Source organism: Ambystoma mexicanum, chromosome 8, assembly GCF_040938575.1.
Source record: "Ambystoma mexicanum isolate Mex_15411 chromosome 8, UKY_AmexF1_1, whole genome shotgun sequence".
NCBI classification, from domain to species: domain Eukaryota; kingdom Metazoa; phylum Chordata; class Amphibia; order Caudata; family Ambystomatidae; genus Ambystoma; species Ambystoma mexicanum.
In genome coordinates this window covers 691,583,537-691,610,240 of record NC_090929.1, presented here as the reverse complement: position 1 = coordinate 691,610,240, position 26,704 = coordinate 691,583,537, and the positions used below count along the sequence as shown (strand labels likewise).

General features: G+C 40.8%; 1 protein-coding gene across 1 annotated transcript in view; it reads left to right on the top strand.

Annotated features, from left to right (window-relative positions):
* Nucleotides 1-26,704, top strand: part of WNT8B (Wnt family member 8B) — a 659,832-nt gene that overhangs the window by 332,900 nt on the left and 300,228 nt on the right. The window lies entirely within an intron of this gene.

Sequence of the window (26,704 nt, the reverse complement as noted above, 5' to 3'; positions counted from 1 at the left end):
GGTTGTTTAATTGTTCTTTTTTTTCATAATGCATTTTCTATAGTTTCTGGTATAGAATAACATTAAAATAATAGAAATGGGGTAGGATTTGGCTTTAAGGCAAGGAATATTGGGCTGATGTGGTTAGGGAGGCTGTCCAATTGGCATTTATGGTAAGGGATTTGGGTTTTTTCGGGTGAGAGTTGGGTTAGTGTGATAACATTATTATTGGCCAGCAATAGTACAGGTGCGAGCGTTTTCTAAACCTTAGGCACCACACAGCTCCACTACCAACGCAGCAGTGATTTTGTCATGAAGGTGAAAACAGCGCCGAAATTAATTGTATATCTCTTTCGCCTTTTAAGGTAGCATGCAACGAGGGCAGGATGTGTCAACCAGTACGCATGCATCAAAACAACAATAGCACTCTGGTACAAAAATAAATTGAGTGCCCACACAGGGCTCTTATAAAGTATAGGTACTTTACTCAAACACAGAAGAGAGGACGTAAACACTAAACAACCCCCTCCCCGTAAAGTAAATACACAGATCAAGGCAAACGCATATATGACTGTGAAGGGGTCAGTGCCAACACTGATTTGCTTTAACTCTGGCAATCCAGCTAAGGACCATTAAACAATCTCGCAGAGCAATCCTACCCACCCCCCAGCTTTTGCTATCTTCTCGCACTCATAACACCAACTGCCCCGTCAGCCACTACCCTAAATCAGACCTGTTGCCCTTTTCCTTATTAATTGACTCATCCAAACTGTTATGGATCCCTCCCATTTCCCTTTATTTTCAGAATCAATCTTCATACTTTGTTTTATTTCTTTTTCTCTTTCATGTTTTTGTGCAATCCTTTCCCTAGGCCACACCTAATATATTTTTGTATTATCGACCTTAACTTTCCTTGCATGCTTACGCCGAAAGAGCACCTTCCCACTGTATTCCTTTCGACTGCTCAATGTTCACCCCATTTCTCCTCACAACCTTGGGTGACTCTTCCCATTTTAACACGTGGCCTAGTATTTTCTCTGTCCCATTCCACATGAAGTGGAACTGGCTGCATCAGAAAACATCCCTCCCCATTCAGCTCTCTCGACTACCATATTTTATGATTACTGCATTCATGAGCTCTTAATCCTCACACCAGTCACAGAGGAGACATTGGCCTAAACTCTTATCTAATCACCATCCCCACCCCACAACACCGCCCCCACACTTATGGCAGGAGACATATGTACCATTCTAAGTGCAGTTAAGACAGTGCGTGAACAAATGCTGGACTGTGGAGATGGGCGGAGCCTACGCGTTGGCCCACAGAGATCTTTATCCAGATACAGTACCAATTCTGCCCTAGATTTTTGTATATATATAAAATAAATTAGGCAACTTGGTAAAGCATATATTAATATGTTTATCTCTGTGGCACCACATAGAGGTGTGCCTATCACCACAGTACCCACAAGCTCAAAATCACATTACAAAGTGCAGAGAAATGCATGGAAAATATTACCATCTCACCTAGAGAACCATAGAAAAGTGAAGCCAAGGATGTGTGTCTGGGGTTTGGTTTTAGAAGGGGCCCACAGGGTGAGTGCAGGGAGTAGGGGGGAGATGTTGGTGCAGGGAAAGAATTCAAGTAATTTGAAAGTATATATTCACTGAAAAACCGTTGTTAAAGGGACGTTATGGTTGAATTGGACTAATAAAAACCTATGAAACAGGAGACATTATGGTTCGAAGTAAAACCGGAAAACGCCTGAAATTCGCCAGTTATGGTAAACTAAGCAACCATAACTCACGCCACCACATTTGTGATGTCATCTTTGATGTCCTGGGTGTTAGTCTTAGCAGTGCACGTTGTGGCGTGAGTTATGGTTGCTTAGCTTACCATAACTGGCAAATTTCAGGAGTTTTTCGGTTATACTTGGAACCATAACGTCCGTTTAACAAAGTTTTTTCAGTGAATTTCAAAGGTTTTTATTAGTGCAACATAACCATAACGTCCCTTTAACAAAGTTTTTTCAATGAATTTCAAAGGTTTTTATTAGTGCAACTTAACCATAACGTCCCTTTAACAAAGTTTTTTTCAGTGAATTTCAAAGGTTTTTATTAGTGCAACTTAACCATAACGTCCCTTTAACAAAGTTTTTTCATTAAATTTCATAGATATTTACCAGTGCATGCTATTTTCCTACAACTTACTAATATCATACTTACCCAATATATCAATATTTGCGTCCAATTTCCAAATTTTCACCTTAAAACTCTGCCATTTCACATCATCTGGACTAATTTTTAACACTTCTATACACTTCTTGCAGCTATTTCAACTAGTTTTGCATCCATAGACGTCTACGAACATCTGACTTCATAGCGGACGTTCCGGACAGTGCCACATGACCATACGCTGGTGCGCGGCATGATGACGTGTCTGACAACCCGTCCGCACTTCACAATAAGATCTCTGCTTGGCGGACAGTTCGGAACTGCTTTTTCTACTAATCTAGGAACTTCCAACTTCAAAATTTCCCTTGCACAGCTCCAACACCTATTCCTACTCATTATCCATTAACAATCTAGTACACAGTACATACTTTTAGCAAAACTGCTATTTACCTTAAAATGGCATCAACTAATGCCATCCCTCTTCCCCAAGAGCCACCACCACTCCTGTAATCAAGGAGCATGAGAAACAGTGCCCCCTAACTTAGAAATAACACACGTGCAACATTTTCCCTTGTCCACCTAGCCCTCCATATTAGTGTTTGGTTGCTCTTCCCTCATTTCCCTCCCCACCTTTCGTTCTCAGCTCTCCTGCCAAAAATAATACATTCAAAAACGACAAATTCTTTTAGGAAACACCTTTCACAGTTAAAACATAGAACTAAAAAATGTATAGACTCCATCTACTTTATATTTCTCAGTAAAGTACATAGACTAAATAACATTTTCCAACATTTCCATTTTCATTTTGTGTTATGCTAATGGGAATATTGTGCCGTTCATCCTCTGTTCCAGGGATTGAAATGCTGGATACCGGCCCAGCAGCCCAAGTTATCAGCCCAAGCGAAGCAAGGGTGGATAACGAGGTCTCTGGACCATTATTCCCCAATTCCAGCCCCTGAAATGGGGGTTGAAGGCCATTAGCACACTAGGTTCCCAAAGCGGGAATCCGCGGTGCTAAAAAATAGGATTTTTCTTCCAACACAGGGACGCCTGCGGTGTCCCAGTGTAGGAAGGAAAATCCTTTTCCAGGATGGCCACCATAGAAAGGGAAGGTGAGGGTTCCATACAGGGCCCCTCTTCGCTTTCCATAGCAGCCTGCAGAAGGCAAAAAGAGAACCCTATGATCATATTACCACACACACATTTTTCTTCCCTTTCAAATCTATCCTAATTTCTAATAACTTTACCACAAAGCCAGACCCAGGTGGACATGGCCACTTTAATTCTATGTTTTGTCTCTTGTGATCATGGCCAGTAGCCAGATTGTCCGGATCATGACCTTATTCCATGACCCGGACAATCTGGCCACTGCCCATGGCCACAAGCTACCCCTAAGTCACTAAAGGTATACCGCTATTTATTGTAGCTACATTATGACACTTGTCAAATAATAAAACACTGGCACATTTGCAAAACCATGCTTGTAGGTCCTTGCCAATGCTCGTTACGCAAGTTTGCTGAAAATCCACCCATGTTTTATTTTTTTCAAAAAAGTCAAATGTATGCACATACAATCGTCATATAACCTAGTCCCCACTTGACAAAATCCATTCTGACTTTAAGAAAACATCTAAATATAGATCTATAATCTTTTTGCAAACCTTTGTGTAGATTTGTCAAATGGCACCACATTTATAAGCCTTTACAATATTTTGGGACCCCCACTCTAATTTTGCTCCCTCTCGACAGAATGCCACCAAACTACGCAAAAACATGTATATCTTGATCTATTATCATTTTGCCAAATGAAGTGTAGATTCGTCAAATGGCACCTCATTTATAAGCCTATACATTATTTTGGGACACCCCCTCTAATTTTGCCCCCTCATGACAGAATCCCACCAAACTTTGCATACCCACTCAGAATCAGCCCAGGAATATACATGCAACATTCCATGCAGTTCTATTAAATGGTGCCAAAGTTATAAGCCATCCAAGAACTGCATTTCTCACCAACCCTGTAATGCTAAGGTGTTCGCAAACTTTCACAGGACTGTTTGCGAACATCAGGACTGTTCGCGGACTTTCACACAAAAAACACCAGGTTTTTTTTGCTTCTTGCAGCCATATCCCATCCCATCCTCATCACCTCTCGCCTCCCCAGAGATTATTTGATAAGTTTGACAAGTGGAATGTTGTGTTTTTTCATATGTTTTTGTCCGCAAATCCAAGATGGCGGGCGTTTCCAAAAATTTGACCCACTTTACGCTCCTCACCATCCAATCAGCGAACACGTTGCATGTCCGCGGACATAACGCAAGCCGATTAGCCAATCAGGACACTGTCCGCAGACCGAACAGGGAAGTGTGTCCGTGGACCGGACATAGATATCACTAATTTTTTGTGACTTACTTTTTGGTCATTTTTTAAAAAGTACTGGACGGATTTTCACCAAATTTACAAAAGCACGCTTTTGGGACCAAGCCGCTGCTCCTGCTGCAAATTTGGTGAAAATCCGTCCAGCGCTTTGGGCTGTAGGCGTGAGCAAAGTTTTTTCCCCATTCAATCTATGGGAAAAAAATATATTTTGGGACCCCCCCTATAACTTTGCCCCTCTTAGACCAAACCTCATCAAACTTTGCAAAAACATTCAGAGTGGGCCATATACTTTATTTGCAAAGTTTGGCAAGCATTCGTCCAGGGAGAGCGAAGTTATAAGCTGCCCAAAAAGTGCTCTTCCTATGGAAACAGCAACTTAACCAGAACTACATGGCCACTAGCGTGGCCGTGTAATATATATATGTATATCACTACAAAAAAAACTTTGTTGAAGAGGAAAGTTTTTTTTTAGCGAAGTGTGGAGGTTTTTGTTAGGGCAACTTAACCATAACGTCCCCTCAACAAAGTTTTTTGTAGTGAATTTCACTGGTTTTTGGGAGGGAAATTTAAGCATAACGTCCCCGTAGCAAAGTTTTTTTTTAGGGAATTGTATAGGTTTTTGGAAGGTGGAACTTAAGCATGAAATTGTGGCAATGAAGTCGCTGAGCAGAATATACACTGTAATCATGTGATTTTGAGAGATATGTAGTATAATTTAAGTACTTGGCATACATTTAACATTCATAACACCCTCCCTATTGATATTGGAAAGGGACGGACTGAACGCCTGTTTGCGGACAGGGTTGGACAGGATCAACATTACCCAAAGAGGCAGGGGATAGCTGAAAATGTACTATTGTCTTACACACAAAATGTGCAACGTAGAAGAAGGACATTATAATATCAAGAAAGATATTATAAGTAGTAATACGTAAATATATAAACCTGAAGCTGGGAAAAGAAAACGACACATTTAATAACCATGTAGAATAAAGTGGATGGTACCATAAAAAAGAAAGGATGCCTCCAGCGTAATCACTTCAAGAAAACTCGGCAGCCTGGAACGACAGTGGACGGACGCAGTAGGACGAAGGGACATTACAGCAAAAGAGTGAGTGCAGGTCATTTTTTTATATGGGTGATGTTTTTTGTGGTATGTGGTGCAGAATAATAATCTCTTTCTGTTGTTTTGACTCAGAAATGGCTAGTACTTTGGAGTGGCTGGAGGAATATTTCCCGCATGGGGAAATGTCTGAAGACAGCGACAATAATGGTACAGAGTGCTCTGCATATGCAAAATAGTGACCAGTATTTTAGAGGCATTCAACTTATGTTTTTTTTTTAACAGACCAGGAAAGAAAAGAAGAAAGGGCAACAAACGAGACAGAAGAAGACAGGATAAAAAGGATAGAGCAGAAAATGGACATATTGAACGACAATTTTCAAAGTTTACGGGAGGTTGTGGAGGACTGTGTGAGAGGAAAAGTTTGTTATCATTGCCCCACCTGCACCTGCCCTGCTTCTCCTTGAAGAGGAAAATAGACGTTTTGACGAAATATCCATCCCTTCTTCCCCTCACAAATCTTCTCCTCATAACCAGCACGTGTTGAATCCTGATTTCCCCATATTTGTTTCAGTGTCCGCTTCCCCTGGTATTTCTTTAGAATGATGTGTGTGTGTGTGTGTGTGTGTGTGTGTGTGTTTGAAATGTTTATGTACAGTAGTTGTAGAGAAAGCGTTTGTGTGTAGATTTTTTTTTTTAAAAACGTAAAAAGTTCGCGAAGAGCATGCCTGTTCGACCTATCCGCAAGGAATGGAATGTGGGTGCTGTCTAATGTCAAGTAAGACAGATGTGATGCGTGACTGCACCATCTTTTGAAATTGTGCGTACATAAACAAAAAAGGGTGTCCAAAGGATATAGTACTTCGGCGTACCGCTTGGAAACGAGATAATACATGTTCGTAGAACACACCAGATGTCCGGAATGGATGTAAATGAGGAAAATGGGAGTGTATGAAGGACAGTATAGTGAGCCGTATCAGGCGCAGCCAAAATGGTGCCGTCCGTAGAAAAGGCACGGTGGCCAGCAAGTTCGTAGGCAAACAAAATGGAGTTGTCCTAAGGACACTGGAACTGTCCGTACAGTGAACATAGCATGCGTGCACATTCACAGTAGAAACGTACGTATTGCGAACATTGCGCCTGTTCCTAACTGTCCATCTCACTTGTGTCGCACTTTGAACTAGTTTGAGAACCCGAAAAACTGTCCGTAGGACACTTGTACACATGCACACGTTTGATTCTTTGCATTTGCTGTCCAGGGGACTTTCATTACTGGGGCAGATGTGTTGAGGACGTCATCATGTGACCGCACCTACGCTGAGCATGGGGACTAATTTCCGCGGTTGGTGTGCTTCCGCAACAATACAAATGAACTTTTAGACACAAGGCAAAGTATTGTAGAGTGTAAAAATGTAATTTCACACATCCCAAACAATAGGCCACCTCAGGACTTGCTGTGTAAAATTTGTGTACCGTTTTGTAGGGATGAAGACGGTCACCAGGCACAACCCTGCACCCCTACAAAAGGCTACACCCCCGAGCGCATCTTCATTGTCCTTCTAGCTACAGCAGATTGAGGTGTGTTGCCTTTACTGTTGTAGTGATCAAAAGGAAACTATCAGTATGGCTTTCATGGCTGCTGTTGGGTCATTAGCCTCTGCACCACCCCCAAACCCACCACCACCACCACCTCACCAAGGGCCTGCGGAGAGATATATGGGTGAGGATGTAGAGATCGAGGAAGAAGAGGAGGAAGAGAATGAAGTGGAGGAACTCCGCACTAGGAGCACTCGGCGGGAGTCGTGGGTGTGGCGGTTGTTTTCCGTTTATGGGAAAGTACCAAAAGCACGTACAAACCTGGTGAAGTGTAACCAGTGCAAGGTGGTGTTGAGTCGTGGGAGATTTGGTGCGTACAGTTTTGGTATGACAACCATGAAGCGACACCTCACTTCGTTCCACACTGCGGACATTCGCAAGGTGGTGCCATATGAAGAGCGTAGTCGTTTGAGTTCCTCCACAGCATCCTCGGTATGTGATCCTCCGACCACAAGAGACACTCCTGTGGGGGAGCTCCTCCCTCCAGCTGCCTCACAAGCCATTCGCAATGCTGTTGACCCTTACCTTTCAAAGGTGACAGTAGTGTGCACGTATTGTGATGCAGTACTCTGCAGGGGGAGAGTTTTCGATGTGCTTTTGAGGCTGCAGTCACCGAGCACCAGAAAATCTGCTCCTTACCTAAATAAAACTCACCCTGAATCTTTCTCTGTTCAGTGGCTCTTTTTTATCCCTGCGGCTGGTGTCCCTTCCTCACGCTCCTTTCGCCTCTTCTCCTAGTGTGCCGTGTGCTGTTAAGCAATGAATGTAAAATCAACAAAAATTACACAAAAGGCTCTTTTCAGAGCCGCCTTTTTCAGTATAACAATATAATTATGAAGTGACGACCGTAGACCCCTGCGGAGTTCTGAAAAAGTTTGCGGACAGTCATAGAGGAAAAAAGGGAGGGTGCAAGCGGAGCAAACGCAATAAAGTGTACGTTGGGAGTAAGTGGCGGCAGGGGCGTAGCTAGGTGGGGGCTGAGGGGGCTATAGCCCCTGATCTTTTGGTTGTAGCCCCGGATAGAATCTCAGGAGCTACAGCCAAAAGACTAGCTAGCCCCCAGTCCCAACAGTTCCGACATCAGCTTAGCCCCGGGTCTTTTCCAGACCTAGCAACTCCCCTGAGTGGCGGCTCTGAAAAGAGCCTTTCGGTGGTGTGTTGTGTGGGTCAAAAACAGTGGATTGGGGAAAACGGATTGTCAGATAGGTTACTGGGATTGCAAAAGAGGTCGCAATGCATTTTGTACATTGCAAAGAAAAATCTGATTGCCAGAATATGTGAGGCGGATTCCATCTCTGTGGAAAATGAAAGTGCTGTGAAACAAAATGTTTTCATTGTGGAAAGAGGACATGCCAACATCTCTTAAAAATGCACACACAGCCTTATTCACATTGCGTCTCGCTGTCTCCATTTGTGGACCAAACGCAGAAGAACGCAACCATATTTGACTTTGGGCAATATGGGAAAAAAGTATTTAACAATTTGGAAACATGTCCATGAGCTTCACAAGTCCTTCCTTCATTGCAAATTGCAAAGAAATTCCAGATACATGGCCTAAACTGTTCCCTCCACAATGAATGAGCAGTATATCTGGAGGACGCTCTGTCAGTAAAGTAACACAAAGAGGTACCAACTCCAGCCATCTCATGCCACCTACGCCATGCCAGTGCACTTCCGCATGTGGAAATCTGAGATTTGTAGATAAACTGCAGCTTTCTGCATGCACCTTCAACCAATGTATCCATGAGTCTCCCAAAACCCAGATAATCTGTTTTCGAGCATGGAAAGCCATGGCTGTGTGGCCTCCTGTGAGGGAGAAGATGGTCTTACTAAAGTACGTCGGTCAGAACACACCTACTGAACTTTATGGACCAATCTCTAGCTCTGCTCATTCTCATTTACATGCAGCTCCATCCTTGAATCCCTGGTGATGATATGTGCTGGCTGCTAGCTACCGGCATGTTCGCGGACATGTACAGGATCAGAGCGTGACGACGGTACATTTAAGTACTATTCTCCTTTTGCCCCTTTAAGGTAGGCTCTGAAAAGAGCCATTATTTCTATTTTTGGCCAGATACCGTACAGACATCTGGTATTTTATGTATTTTTTTGTACTTTGTGTCCTTGCTTTACTCTTGCAAACATTACAGAACCTTCTCTAAAGCAAGCCTTATGTTCCAAAAGAACATTGCATTTCCCAAAGAATATAGCGCAACACCATCTCCTTCAAAGTAATGCGCATTGCTTGGAACAATGTTATTGTGGCTACAAAAAAACATACCAACTCGTAGCATGAATGCACGCATGACGCGATTGATGATACACCTCCCGATGCTTTGATCTGGACAGAAAACAGAAGTGTTGTTCCATTGTACTCTCGGGTAAAAGCAGAAAAAAAAATTACTTTCGTTGTTGGGAAGATGGTCATGAATGCTTCAACCAACTGTGCCAAATCTGCCAACAAAGTACGTGAAGTCAGGTATCCCAAATGGCAAGCACCGTAGTGCAAAATTACCACATGAGGAGTGGTCATTCTACGCATGTCTCTGCAAACTTGCAGAATTGCCGCAGCATTGGCATCAGTGTCAGCCCTCCACACCACCTCCACTCCTCGCACATCGAAATGGTGTGCCACATGCCTACTCTCGGCATAGTGTTGTAAGCCTTGCACAAAAATGTCTCCAAGCATCAAAACCCTGACCCTCTCCACCTCTGCCATCTTCAGTGTGCGCACTGTCTTTCCACACAAAAGAGTAATGCGAAAATCTGATTGGCTGAAGCCCACAGTCGCCTTTCCATGCAAGATTTGCTGTAGAAACCCGTATGTGACACGCCCTACCAGCGGACAAGCGTTGCCTACGTGTGGCATGTAACTCTTACCCAGTCCTTCCACCCTTTCTACAGCAGTGCCAAAGCGAGTCCCTCATTGGACACAACTAAGCGGTCTCACAATCATCCACCAATCACATAGAACATCGCTAATTTTAACTCCGTCATCAACATTGCGCACTTCAAAATTACTGTTGATGATTCTGAATGGAAGTCGAATACCATTGCAAAGCACCTACTTCACAAGCTACTGTGCAACGATTGCAAATTTCTACGTACAGCTCCATACATGTGCACATGCATCAGTATAGAGTGCAGGTATGTATATTTTAATCAGAGAACATATGGAAGCCTTATGATTTAAATTAGATAAAATAATGCCGCTAAATGTCCATAGGGAATACATAACAACGCTCACCCTTTACAGTGCAAGATTGCCGATTTGTCATTCACAAATCGCACAACTGCTTCATGTCTTCCGCATAACCTGTACATGTCTATTTAGGGTAGACCTCAATTTTGTATGTGAAAATGTCTGTACTCTGTACGGCCTACAGTAATGCTACTTGCAATGTGATCGTATGAGAATAGTAAGCGCTCCCGATTGTAGTGCTGACATTTCCTTCTGAGGGTCTCCCGATTTTTCGACATTGTGCTTTTCATTAACAATTACAAAATGTTTCCCCATCTAGTACTTTGCCCTATCACTTACAAACCTCTCTCCTATGCATAGTACACTTTGTACAGAACAAGGCATTTCCATACCCTTAAAAGATTTAGTTATTTTGAAGGACTTTCAACTACCATATTGCAAGTACTATGCAAAGATTGCACAGAGTGAAGTGAAATGTGCACGTGCACTGGGTTGAAATATGAAAGTTCAATCCTCTGACAAAAGAAGTACAAGTAATGTCTGCAGTATCATCACTGCTGCAAACACACAAAGTAATTGATTTTGTTTTTTTAATTCGCAGTGAACACTACTCCCCTGAGAATCAACAGCATCTAGACTTCAGACAACATATCCGAAGAAACCTGATCATCTTGCACAAAAAAGTAAGTACAGTAGAACCTTTATATTGTAACCACTCCTTAAAGAGGCCGCATGGGTTATTTGTTTATTTTGGGCACCAAAGCAAGCATTGATTTGTGAACCATTCTACCTACAAATTTCCATTTAATGAACAAAGAATAACAGGCAGAATGGCTGACAAATCCCTGTGTGTTTGGTACTGAAATAACATAGGTAATCCCTAGAAGGTTAGATTGTGAAAAGAAGTTGCTGTAGCAAGTTTTTGGCATTTCAGTTATTAATAATGGTTCTCATCACAAGTAGGCCACTTTGTACTCTCATCTAAAGCACATTGTAGTAGTATACAAACAGTAAAATAGCCTTACCAAATGAATGTTAGAGTTCACTGTACGTTGACACACCATGACAAAGCTTCCCCATCAGACTTATGAACACATCCACACTGCACACATACATTGGACAACAGACCAAAGTATATTTCTTTTCTCAACAGACACCAAAGAATGTCTACCAAAAAGCAACTTCGTAGAAAGTAACGCAGAATTAGAGCAAAGAAAAATAAAGGTGCCCGATGTAAGCATCCACCTGTTGTAGAGTTTGTAGAGAATCTTGGTACATTCCAGCCAATGCAGTTGGGTAACATAATGAAGGAAGTCTCAACTACCAAAACTGTACCCCCTCCATCAAAAAGTGTCACAAAACACAGAAATGTTGTCAAATAAACGGCTGCCATTACAGCTAACAATGTTCCTAATAATCCTGATAGTTTAAGAAGAACCCGTAGTAAAAATAGTATTTTAGCAAACATTTTTCATCACAGAGTCTTTCAGAATCTACTAAGAAGAGGACCAAAATCATCCTCACCCCTTAAAATGTACCGTAGAAAGTGAATTCGACAAGCACTCGAGGACAGTGCAATCCTTCTCAAAAGGAAGTTGTTCACATTAGTACTAAATAGGATGAGAGCACTAACAAAACTAAGTACCAAACTAAAAAAGAAACTCAGCAATAAACGGAATGTGAACAAAAATAATTTCTTTCAAGTTTGTGGTGGTGAATGGAGTCACACAACAACCACAGAGCCATATTTTAATGAAGAAGTATACAAAGAAAATCAAACAAACACGATTGCCATCCATAGCAGTGAACGAGGGTATGAGAAAATTAATACTACCATCATGGAACAAGAAACACTGCTTACAAAACTATCTACTGAAAACTCAGAATTACCTCTCGATTCAGCAGAACCACACCGTCCAGTATACAAATGGCCATGCACATCAATGTGTGCCATTCCAAACAAAGCTTTCAAATCTTTACATCAGTTCCTCAATCAATATGTAAAGGGTAAAGACAAAAGTAAAATGAAAGTGCTGCAAAATATGGATATTTGTGCAGTGCGGAAAGACACAGGACTAAAAGGACATTCATTAGCCTGCATTTCTGGCCTATTTGCAAAAGTACCTTCCATGATATCAAAAGAATATCAGTACATCATACCAATGTAAGAAATTTAGTGTATAAAATATACTATGCAAAAAGTCCAGCTTCAGAATTAGGCAATTTAAATACCACTCTTCTGCATGGTACACCCAAATACTTACAAGAAGAAATGGACCGTATTCCGAAAAAGTATTTTGGAAGTGAGAGCCACATAGAAAATGCAACAGTTTTAGAACTTAGTAGCGACAATTCTGCACATAGCAACCTTCTATTATACACATACAGAAAAGAAATAGTAAAATTTAAAAGGTCATCGGCTGAAGTACCAAACCATGTGTGTGTGTGTTGCCGCAGAATGTTTTACAAAAGAAACACAAAAAATGTGGACATAGCATACAAAATAGAAAACAATGAAGACTCTAAATGGTTTGAATTAGCTTTGTACCTTTTAGCTGAAAACAAATATGAAATAACTGAACGCCTAATATGTTGCAGTTACCATACTGCAAAATTAGACAACCACAATCCTTCACATGCTATTACAAATAATTTGGAATTGTTTCCATTACCAAAGATCCTGCAACAGCTCAATTTGTATGAGAGCATAATATTTCACACAGTTCACCCTTTTCAAGTAATTATACGCCTTCATCCAAAAACAGTAAAATTACCTTCTTCTGAATTGGTGAAAGGCATTCGTGGCAAAGTAGTTTACTTGCCATTAGATCTAACGGAAAATGTACACACTCTAGGAGTGGAACTTTCAATAGAGCATTCTTTAATAGTCTTGGTAAATGGAGTACCAACAAAGGACAAAAAAAATTGGCAACAATTAGTGGATTTACAGAAAGTTAGACAAGCATTGCAATATCTAAAAGACAATAATGAGTACTACAAGGAAATACATATTGATGAAAGCTTAAGGCAAACAACTGAAATAATTCAAGAGCCATCAGAAACTGGACAATTTCAACTTCTGGATCCAGCTACAGTATCCACTCTTTTGGACCATTACACAATTCATCCATTGCATTCCAATGACAGCATAGATGATGCACTAGAAACTTACCAAATGCAACAAACCAAAGGGTCACCAATGAGGATTTGGGAAAAAAGTATAGAAGCATGTGCTTTTCCACTGCTATTTCCTACTGGCAAAGGAGGAAGATACAATGATAGACCCACTCAGATTGGGGCATCAGAATACCACTCACTGCGAATGTATTCGCAAGATCCACATGGGAATACATATTCCACCTACTCTATGAAAGGGAATTAGCAACACTATGTTATGGAGTTGCACACATTCTTAAGTCTGGAACGCACTTTCAAAATATGTCAGCTACGCAAATAATACAAAAAGTACAAGAAAAAGATGAGGTTTTACAGTCAAGTATAACAAATTTGTTTGCAAACATGCGTCCTACAAAGGAATACTGGTTCAGACGGCACAGAGACGTGCGTTGCATGATCAGAAACTTTGGACCACCAACTTGGTTTGTTACGCTAAGTTGTGCAGAATATGCATGGGAAGATTTACATGAGTTCCTACGCATAGCAAACAGCAACAAAAATAACATAGATATATTAACACCTGGAGAACTTTCTCTCTAGATCCAGTTAATGTCTCAAGATATTTCCATCATCGTTTCATTGCAATGCTACGCTTTATTTGCAATAAAACTGTTCCTCCCCTTGGAGAAGTGCAACACTTCTTTTGGAGAAAAGAATATCAAGCGAGAGGAGCACCACATATTCACATGCTGTTATGGAACAAAGGTGCACCCAAATTTGGGCACAACAGTGATAGCACTGTTTTGCAGTTTATCCAAAAATATGTCACATGTGAAATCCCTTCACAACAGACACATAGTCAGCTGCATGGGCAGATTTTACAATTTCAAAGACACAAATGTGGCAAATATTGTCGCCGCAAATACAAAAACAAAGATAAATACTACACCAAATGCCGCTTTGGTTTGCCTTGACCAGTTACAGAAACAGGTGAAGTAAACAACTTCATGTCTTCAATTCGACATAGTGTTAAAGGTAAATCACCTAAAAGAGGTATTACATTAAAAAGAAGGGAAGAATCAAAATATATCAATGATTACAATGCAATCATTGCCCTATTATGGAATGCAAACATAGATGTGCAGTACATTGCAGACAATTCAACTGCTGTTGTACGATATGTTACAGCCTACTTAACAAAAGCAGAAAAAACAGAGCTTCAAGACCTCTGGGATGACCTAGCAAAAACTTAGAGGGTATCTTCCATTATTATACCGTACAAATAAAATACACAAACATATTCAAAAAGAACCACATAAATACATTACATTTAATAATAAATAAGAATTGAAAACTGTATATGTAAGACACCAACCATCCACTGAAGTCGCATTTCCAATATAATGGAATATACCAAAACAAAATAAATATGCCTCCAAATTAATTACCTCACAGAAACTGCACAGCAAGACGCAAAAGCATACTTACACACCAGTAAAAGCAAAAGTTTGTAAAAAAAGTAGCAAGTACACTACATTTATTTCATATACATATACATTTTCCGTATTATGTACACTAAAACTACTATTATTTTTTTTTAACACAGAAATGTCCAGTACTTTGGAATGGCTGGAAGAGAATTTCCCATGAGATGAAATGAGTGAAGAGAGTGATAATAATGGTAGACACAACATTTCTCTATATAAGCCAATTAATAACCATTACTTTATATGTACGTAATACATTTTTTTAAACAGACCAGACAACTAATAAAATTAATATACCAAAAGAGATAATAGAAGATCCTCTCAAACGAATGGAACTAAAAATGGATTTATTACTACAACACTTCAATCAGCTAAAAGAGTGTATTGTGGACCACATTAAAGAAAACATTAAATACCACTGTCCCACATGTACCTGTTCCCCCTCCCCATGTCCCAGCCAACTATCCCCAAACCCTCCCCACCAAGAAAAACAGTACAATGAAACTTCCATCCCTTCCTCCCCTCCCATACATCATGCTCAAACCCCCAATTCCCATGTATTTGTTTCAGTTTCTGCTTCCCCGTCTCTTTCCTAATTTTTCTACTGTTAAACAATAATAACATTTTAAATGTGTTCTTAGTATATGCCCGTGTCTTCTTTTTTTTTTAAAAAGGTGGTCAGGGTGTCCGTGGGCAGCGTGGCTGTCCGGAGTGTTCTCAATTAACCAACATGGGGGTGTCCTAAGGACACAATACCTGTTTGTACTGTCCGTAATTAAAATGGAGGTGTCCTTAGAACACACAAGATGTCCACCTGTCTGCAATTAATCAAAATGGGGGTGTCCTAAGTACAATACACCTGTTCGTACTGTTTGTAATTGAAATGCTGATGTCCGCAGAACACACAAGATGTCCGCAATTAACCCAAATGAGGGTGTCCTAAGGACAACATACTGTTCGTACTGTTCTCAATTAAAATGGAGATGTCCTTAGAACACACATTAATATAATGTAATGTCCGCAACCAGAATTAATATATCCATAGAACACATATCCCGTCTGCCTGTCCGCAAAGTTTTGACGGACATTTATTTTATTCGAGGAGTTTAACATTGTTTGTAGACACCCGCACACATGTGCATCACACACATGGGTCCTAGGAACATCGCGCCTCTCCGCAACTGTCTGCCGCACGTGTGTCGCACTTTTAATTAGTTTGGGGCCCAAATACTGTCCGTCGAACACCCGCACGCATGCGCACAACCGTCACTGTGCATTTGGTGTCCTGCGGACAGCCGTCCCATTTGCGAACGTGTCCGCGACATCATCATGTGACCGCACCCACGCTCAGCATGAGTCCTTATTTGCGGACACTGTCTGGGCCCCTGAACATTTAAAAACTGCCTTTTTGAGCAATCCAAGGTATTTTACAGTAAAAGTTCACCATTGCACATGTCCCAGACAATGTCCCTGCCGATCTACATATTTTTGGAACTTTTTGAGCCCATTCTTGGTGTTCGAAGTGTTCAGGGACATTGCGGGTGTCTGTGAAGTGCGCCCCAGCATCCCTATAAAAGGCCACACCCCAGAGCTGATTCTCATTCTGCTTTTGGATTTCTAAGATTTACAACAGGACAATTGTGCAGGTTGCTGTTCTTGGCTTCTCATTCCTAGTTCCTGGTTATTGACCTTCCAGATGGCATCCCAAATTGCTTCTGCTGCTACTATCTCGGCATCAGCACCCCCACCCTCTCCAACATCACCACATCCCCAATATCCTGCAGAGGGGAACAGGTGTGAGGATGCATAGGAAACGGATGAAGAGGATGAGGTAGTGCAAGTCCATACTACTACCACCCATCATGAGTCTTGGGTGTGGCAGTTATTTACCACCGTTGATGGAAAGTCAAAAGCTCAAGCAAAAAAGGTGATCTGCACTCAGTGCCACATGGTGCTGAGTCGTGGCAAGGCTGGTTCGTATAGCTTTGGTACTACATCAATGAAGCGACACCTAAAGTCATTCCACAATGGGGCTATTCGTAAGGTTGTACCTTGCGATAAACCTAGTAGGTTGAGTTCCTCTGCAGCATCCTCTGTTTCCACTCCTGTCACCACAAAAGACACTCCTGTGTGACAGTGCATCCCTCCATCTGCCTCACAGGCCATTCATGATGCTGTTGAACCTTACCTTTCGAGGGTCACAATATTGTGCATGTACTGCGACGCAGTACTCTGCAGGTTGGAGAACCTTCGGACTGCTTTCGAGACTACAGTCAAGGAGCATCAGAAGGTCTGCGACCTACCTGAGTAAGGCTGACCCTACATTTTCCTCTCTCCACCTGCCCTTTCTTATCCCCGTCGTTGGTGTCCCTTCCTTCCCCTCCTTTCCTTGTGTGTTGTGTTTAAAAAAAACATAAAATATAACACAACAAAAACAAAAAAACAAAGGCTCTTTTCAGAGCCACCTTTCACAGTTTAAAAACAGAATTGACAAATAAATAGTGCAGGGCCTTGTGCATTTTTTAGAAGTCCACAGACATCTAAAAACTGTGCAGTGCTGCCCTGTCACAACCATTGCACTTTTCTCTGGGAGGAAGTGGTGGCTCTGATCATGCTAGAGTATTTGAAAAACAAGGCCCTCCCTCAAGGTTTGATTGTCTCCAATCAACCTCGTCTGTTTCTGGACAATCAAAAATTCAAACTACAATGGAGCTATATCGCCAACCAGTGTGGGAGAGATTGACTGATCCTGATCATTGATACCGCGAAGGAAACGCCAACGAAAATTGAAATTGACCTCAAGAAAATGGAAGATGATATAAAAAAACTGATAGATCTTGACATTTTTAAAAAGAGAATTGAAGAAATTGAAAAAGAAATGAAAATATTTAAAGATAACAATACAATGGAACGCATAACGAGACTGAAGAAAGACTTAGCTAAGTTTACCCATGAGAGATCTTTTCCCTATACAACAGAGGGTTATCATAATCCGGCCTTCCAACAGTCTAATCGCATGAATCAATCACGGCGAGTACGTTTTCGTGGTACATCTTACAGTTCAAGTAACAACAGTACTGCTAGTGACCCTGATGACCCTGGAGAAGGGGGTTCTGGAGGATCGGGAGGAGCCTAAACACGAGGACAGGGATGAGGCAACATGAACCACAAACGAGGCAGAGGCAATCAGAACCACAATAGAGGGCGTTTTTTATATCAGGGCCCCCCCAGAGGGACATGGGGCGACAATTCGAAACAGACTCGAAGCGGGAGTCGCTTCTAGTCAATCTATCTGACTACGCTCTAAACGACATCGAACAAAGGGTACTTAATAAAGGACTTGGCTTTGTTATCACTAAGACGCACAACCTTTTTCAGTTCCGTGTTGAATTTCAGAAATTGCTGCGCAAAATCCACCTCAAAGAATTCTTTGCCATCGAGAGCTATTCTGCCCCCAATGTAATTAAATGCACGGGTCTTCGCCCCCGTCTACTTTTTGTCCTCCTGGACATGCCTTTTCTCTAGAATCTCTGGTGTTCGAAAAACGAGTGTTAGCAGAGGTTGAAAAATTAGAACAATCCAAAAAGACTACGTTCTTCAATCTAACTAGAGCTGAAAATCTGCTCTTACAAATCTAGCTCAGAATCAACAGATTATCATTAAGAAGGCTGACAAGGGAGGTGGAATAGTGATTCTCCATCGCAGCAAGTATGTTGAAAAATGTCACCGGCAATTGTTAAATGAAACTTACTACAAAAAATTGAGCTATGACCCCACCCAAGAGCTAATGCTAGCCATTGAGCTTAAAGTAACCAAAGCGAAAGATCGTGAGTGGATTAGCCCGCAAGAGAGTGCATTTCTCATTAATAAAGATCCTGCGACCCCTAATTTCTATTGCCTCCCGAAGATCCACAAAACTCTTGTGGACCCCCCGGGTAGACCCATTGTGGCAGGGATAAATTCTATATTAGAACCTCTGTCAGTTTTTGCAGACCACTACCTAAAGAGCCATGTGCAAAAAATGAGATCATATCTTAAAGATACGAAAGACGTGATCAACAAAATCGAAAACATGGATTTTGACCCTCAAACCCAGTTACTGTTGGGTTTGGATATAGTATCTTTGTATACGAATATCCCCCAACAGGAAACTATCAAGAAAATCGAAGAGATTCTCCTTACTTGCACAGACCAGGATCCAGTGCCTACTTCATTCATTATGTGGTGCATTACCATTGCACTTACAAAAAACTTTTTTCAATTTGATGGAGATTTTTATCAACAGACAGAGGGTACCGCCATGGGGGCCACAATGGCCCCCAGTTTGGCAAACTTATACGTAGAGTTTTTTGAAAAACAGTATGTGTATGTACCAAACCCGTTTACACAGAATATCAAAACGTGGTTACGGTACATTGATGATATTCTGGTGGTATGGCAAGGCTCCCGAGAAATGGCACAAGCTTTTCTTACATGGTTGAACAGTCTCAACAGACATTTGCAGTTCACCATGACCCTGGAACAAGATAAGATTAATTTCTTAGATCTAACACTCTACCATGTTAATGGTACTATTCTTGTTAAGCCTTTCCACAAAAGTACGGAGAAAAATTCCCTTTTACATTACCAGTCCCATCCCATTAAGCACTTGAGGGACAACTTGCCTGGACAGTTTCTTCGACTTAAAGGCAATAGCTCCACCAGAGAAGCCTACGGGGAAGAAGCTCAACATCTAAAAGCTAAACTCAGAAACAGGGGGTACCCTAGAAAATTAATAAAAAGGGCAGCCAAAAGCGTTTTTAATAACAACAGAGAAGCTCTTTTAGATGAAAACCCCAAAAAACAGATGGAAGACAAAATGGTTTGTGTGAATACTTTCACCCACCATAGTCTAGCCATTCGAAATATTATCTCCAAACATTGGAAACTGTTAAGGACAACTAAATCGAATCCAGAATTGCCACTTTTTGCCTACACTAAGTCTATGTCAATAGGCAATAGGTTGATCTCTAGTCGATACCAAGGATCCACGACAACCACGAGTAACATCAGAACCCAATGGGGCCTCCCCCCGGTTTTGGGCCATTATCCATGCGGGAATTGTGCTGTCTGCAAGTTGATGAAAAAGAGGAAAGAAACAGATATTGGTTTAAGTGTCCCCTGGACACATAAGCCTTTTTCTAATTGTAATACAGAGTTTGTAGTATATCTGATTACATGCTCATGCGGTCTACACTATATCGGGAAAACTAATCGGAAGATTAAAATTCGCATTACAGAACACAAGAGCTGTTTAAGAAATAAGGTGATGCAAGCACCCCTGGTAAAGCATTTTGTAGAGACCAATCATGGTGTAGAAAGTTTTACTTGGACTGTTCTCCTTGTGATTACAGGCGACAATCCAGGTCTAAAGAAGAAAATCCTGATCCATAAAGAACAGAATCTTATTTTCCAAACACGAAGTGACCGTGTTGGCCTCAATGAGTCTATCGAATGGCACAAGATTAAATAAACTGTCTCCCCTTCATGAGTATTTTTCAGTAGTATGCACGTTAAGCATTGTGCCCACCATTGGGAGTAAAGTTGTGTACCTCCGTTGTTCCTACTTATGTGATGGTATCTGCAACATTTAAGTTTTCCAGGGGTTTGTCGTTCGATGTAATCCGCTTCAATGTGAACTGTCCTAATGAGTGGACTGTCAGGGAGGCGCGCTCTGTATTAAATGTTAGGATACCCCTTTCATTATACCTCCTAGCGGGGCACCGCCTGCTTCATTGGTATAGCATTGGGATTTGCTTTTGATCGGACCATGGTGCAAAGCAAACAACATAAACAACAGACTATGTGTTTTTAGCTAGTTTCTCATTTGTCTATATTAGCACTAGCATGATGGCGCTGTTTACAGTCTCCACGGCATCCACCGCGTATTGTTGTAACCGCGAGTTTAGATTGGTTTTCTAAACGGGCTGAGAGCGACACACCGTGCCCATCTTTTGAGGGTTTATTTGAACACAACCCCGTTCACGGTAAGCATCTTTAATGAAGTGCTGCACGAACCACGATGCGAATGACCTTCGGGTGAAATGTTGCTTTTAGGAAAGTGAAACACACGCCGGCAACTAACGGCTTTTTTTGTATGTTTGGTCCCTTAGGGTATCATTACCAGATTACCCGTTAGAGGCTCTGTGCCCACCTTGATTTCATCCACTTAGGAAGAAACTCTAAAGACACTATGAGTTGATAGCCAGTGGTTTGAAGGTAAGCGAGGGTGCTGTGCGGGAAACTAACGGGACCTATGTAGTTTCCCTTGAACTGTGCTATTAGGGCCCACACCTATGTATTGGGATCGCCTGGTAGTTCTTCAGGATCAGTTCCCTTTTCCTTCCTTTTCTTTGAGGGTTTTAATGATATTAAGCATTCAAGATGCTCACAGCGGCTCTGTATGTTTTTCGGGGCTCTCCATTAAGTCTGATACTCATTTTCGGCATTATTACAGATTACCTTCCCTGATAAACTTCGGGAAAAGTTGGGACTGGCATACTTTGAAATTCCAGTACATGTTTGAGGACTTAACCACCCAGCCCTGAGGTAAATCATTGATTTTTTTACCTCCTGGTAGACGGAATCTAACTGTCTTTTTAAATTTGATTGTAAACATAGACAATGGGCTAATTTCGCTCCTTGCTTGTTTTTTTATCTCCCCCCTACCAGCATACCCCACCGTGAAAATCAGGATCGAGATTACATTTAAGTGTTCTTAGAAGTTTTGTCAAGGTCGAAGTGACATGTAAAGTAGTGTTCCTCCTGAAGAAAGTTCTTTATTAATTCTGTAGAACTGAAACATGTCGAGGCAAAAAGACTAGTAACGAATAATACTAGTCATATGTGTCTTTTTATCATTACTATTTCTTTTGAAACCCGGCGAGGGATTATTGTCTCACCTGTATATGTTATTGTAATTTTCCAGGTGTTGTTGCCCGAAGTCATTTGACATTGTTTTTTTGAATAACTGTCAATGAATATGGTATAATTAAGTACTGTCCCATTCACTTTGTCCTTGTTTTTTAACAAATATGTTTGTACTTTTTAGATCATTTTTTATAACATTGAAAAATGTTTTGATATAATTCTTGGAAATCCGCTGAGTAACATGGGTCTGTCTGTGTGAGTGGGGATTTGTACTTTGTTGTTCTCTATAATTTACTCTTGATATACCCCCATATATAGAAAGTACCAAATAAGGGGGTTTCCCTTTTATATACAGTTTGGCTCTTAAAATAGCCTTTTTGTGTTTTGTTTTGTGTTTCGAAAATTTCAAATGTTCAACACCTACTGCAAAATGGATTGCTCTAATTCCAAAAAAGGTCGCAATGCATTTTGTATATTTCGCAGAAAAATCTGATTGCCGGCATAAGTAAGATGTACTCCATCTCTGTCAAAATGTGTGTGCTACAAAACATAATGTTTTCATTCTGAAAAGAGGACATACCAACATCTCTCAAAAAAGCACAAAGAGCCTTGTTAACATTGCGCCTTGCTTTCTCCATTTGTGGTCCAAATGAAAATGAACACAGCCACATTTGTCTCTAAGCAATATGGGAAAAAATTACTCTGGAGTTTGGATACACGTGCATGACTTTCCCCAAGTCCTTCGTTCATTGCAAATTGAAAAGAGATTCCAGACACATGTCCTAAACTGTTCCCTCCACAATGAATAATAATAATGTCTGGATGACGCTGTGTCACCAAAGAAGCACAAAGAGGTACCAAATCCACCCATTTCATTCCACGCACTCCATGCCAGTGCACTTCCACATGAGGGAATCCAAGATGTGCAGCCACTCCACAGCGATCTGCATGCACCTCCAACCAATTTATCCACGAATCCCCCAAAATTCAAACAATCTGCTTTCTGAAACGCACAGCCATAGCTATCTGCTATTCTATCAGGAAAAAGACCTACTGACAAACTCTCTCCTTACACAACACACCCAGTAAACCTTATTGACCAATCCCCTCTCTGCTCAGTCTCATTTGCATGCATCGCAACCCCAAAATCCCTGTATGTAATAACGCTGCCTGCGAACAACCGCGCTGTCTGCAGACAAATCGAAAAATCTGAGCGTGGGGAATGAACATTTAAATAGTGTGCCCCATTTCCCCTTTGAGGTTGGCTCTGAAAAGAGCCTTTTTTTTGTTTTTTTGCAGATGCTTCAGAAACACCTTTTATTTTCTATTTTTTTATTCTTATTTCGCTCCAACAATCTTCGCATTAGCTTCTCCAAAGCAACCCTTACGTTCCAAAACAGCATGGCATTTCCCATAAAAGATGAAGGAATGCCATCTTCCTTAGAGTAATCAACATTACCAGACTCAATGTTGTCATTGTTGCAAAACAACATGCCTGATCTAGTCATAAAACCAAACATGCCTCAGTTGACTAAGCACCTAGCAACATTTTGCTGAGGACAAAAAACATAACTATTGTCCCATATTGCCCTAGGTGTCAACCCAGAAAAAATAACCTTGGCATTTGGAAGAACTTTCATGATTGCCTGAACCAAATTTTGCAGATCTTGCAACAAAGTAGGGCCACTAACATAGCCCAAATGCACAGCACCACAGTGTAGGACAACTACATGTGGACAATGAAACCTAGCCACATCCTGATAAACTACTAGAATTGCAAATCAGACACAGTTCTCCACACCACATCCACTCCTTTTGTGTCAAAATGGTTAGCTACATTCTTAGATTTTGCATACTGTGCCAAACCATTCACAAACATCTCTCCAACCACAAACACCCTGACATTCTGCACCTCCGCAATCTTCACTACACACAGCCTCTCTCAATAAGAAGCAGAACCTCAACACCTGATTGCTAATCCTCAACATACATTCCCACTTCATGCTCGGAAACCCTGGATGTAGCATGTCCTGTCTGCGAACAGCCGTGCTGTCCGCGGAGCGCATAGGTAACGCTGATGGCAGCCCTTCTACCCTTTCCACTGCACTCTCTGCACCATTTCCTCATTGGCTACTGTTAAGCAGTCACACAATCATCCACCAATCACATCCAAGAACTCTACATCTAACTTTGTCATCACAGATCAGCACTTTAGATGTTATATTGATCACTCTCAGTACAATTCGGCTGTCACTGTAAAGGACCTACAGCAACAACTACTATAAAACTTCCCAAGATTTCCACTTTCAGATTCAAGCACATCCTCATGCAAGAACACAGATTACAGGTATGAATATTTTCTAAACAGTACATGCACACCTCTTCTAGAAATACAATACATGCTGGGAGCATAGCTCAGCAGCAACGTGCGCGCCTTGAAAGCAAGACGACACAAAGCAATGCAGATTTGGTTTCCAGGTCCGCGCTTAGAAACATCTGGGTGTTTAAGCGCGTTATAAATACGCAACTAAGACAAAATAATTATGCAACTAAAAAACAAACAATTCCTGTATCAGCACCTCAATGCCCACAGGCTGTGTAAGGGCTTTAAAAATGTAAAACAAAATAAATAAAAATATGAACAGGGTAAATACCCTGTATAAACTGTAAAATGAACATTTCTCCCATCTGCTATGATGAATTGTCACTTGCAAAGCTTTCAACTCTCCAAATTTCTGTTTACACACACACCTATCTATGAAAATATTGTTTTATATTATAAGATGTGAAAAATAACAGTATAATTATGAAAAAGACTCTCCAGTGTGCTATAAAATGACACACAGCCAAGATGAGTACATACATCTTCATTCAAGCACACACACAGACAATATCATTAGAAAGGCTCCCAGATCAAACAACACCACTGCCTCTATATCAAATCCTCCTGCTTTATTACCCACACCTTCACAAATGCATAAATTGAATGTTTTTATGTACAATCTCTGCCATTTACCCTGTAAAAATAGCACAAAATGCAAATAATTATTTCTTCTATCTCTTAACATCCATTAACATAACATTAAAAAACAAGTGTGCTCCATGCGTTTATTACTATACTCATTCGAAAAAACATATTCAACTTACAGATTCTAAATAAAATATAAAGGATGCACAAATGCAAAGAAAAGTGCAAAACAATGTCTACATTAACAAAAGTGCTATAAACACACATATGCACTAACTTCTTTCTTTTACACTTTCAGTGAACACCAGTCTCCTGAAAAGCAGCAGCGTCTGAAGTACAAACAAGGATTTAGAAGAAACCTACCCTTTCCATACAAAACATTAAGTACAAAACTAACATAATGTTCTAACTGTTACTCAAACACACTACCATTTTAGTGTTGTAGAAGAAACACATATATTAACCCTTTACCATTAGATGTAGTATTAGTGCTTCCCCCTGCCAGCTACATACTTTATATTGTCATCTGAAGCCCAGTACAGTAACACACACATACAAGAATAGCCTTCCCAACTTTATGTACCTGCCCATTGCACAATCACACACCTCCAAAATCATACTTACCATCATACTCAGACACTCATGCACAAAGCACGCATACACTGCACAACAGCCCAACCCACACTTCATTTTTTTTTCTCCAACAGACCCCAAAGAATGCCTACCACAAAGAAACTCCGTAGAAAGCAACGCAGAAGTAGAGCAAATCAAAATAAAAGTGTCCAAAATAAGCATCCATCTCTAGCAGAGTTTGTACAAAAAGTTCAAACAAAACAGCTAATACAGTCAATAAGCTAAACAAAACAAGCTTCCAGTACAGAAACCTTCCCTCCTCTATCAAATTGTTAAACCAAACAGAAAGTGATTAACAAGACTTCAACTACCTCTACTGCTAACACTGGACCTATTAATCTTAATGAAGTGGCAAGTAAGCATACCAAAACATTTTTTTATAAAAAATGTTCCGCCACAGAGTCCTTCAGAACCTTTTAAAAACAGGAGAGAAATCATGCACAACCCTTAAAACCTACCGTAGAAAATGAATCCTAGAAACTCTCGTAGACAGTGTAATCCTTCTCAAAATGAAGTTATTTATTTTAGTTTTAAACAGAATGAAATCACTAACAAAACTAACTACTTAACTACAAAAAAGACATCTCAATAAACGGAATATCACCAAAAATAGCTTCTTAAACATCTGTGGAGGTGAATGGAGTCACACCACGACCACAGAACCATATTTTAATGAAGACGCATATAAACAAAAGCAAACAAACCCAATTGCCATACATAGCAGTGGACAAGGGTATGAAAAACTTAATAACACCATTATGAACAAGAAACTCTGCTCACAAAAATATCCCCAGAAAACTCAGTATCACCTCCCCAATCTACTGAACCATAACGTCCAGTCTACAAATGGCCGTGCACATCAATGTGTATCATTGCAAAAAAATCTTTCAAATCTTTACGGCAGTTCCTCAATTAGTATGTAAAAAGCAAAGATAAATTAAAAAATGAAACTACTACAAAATATGGAGGCCTGTCCAGTGTGAAAATACACAGGACTACAAGAACATTTACTAGCCTGCATTTCAGGACCTATTTGCAAAAGCACCTTCCATCATATCAAAATGATATCAACACATCATTCAACTATAAGAAATCTAGTACAAAAACTCTACTATGCTAAAAGTCCTGCTTTAGCACTAGCCAACTTAAATAGCAATCTTCTACATGGTACAGCCCAACAACTACTCGAAGAAATA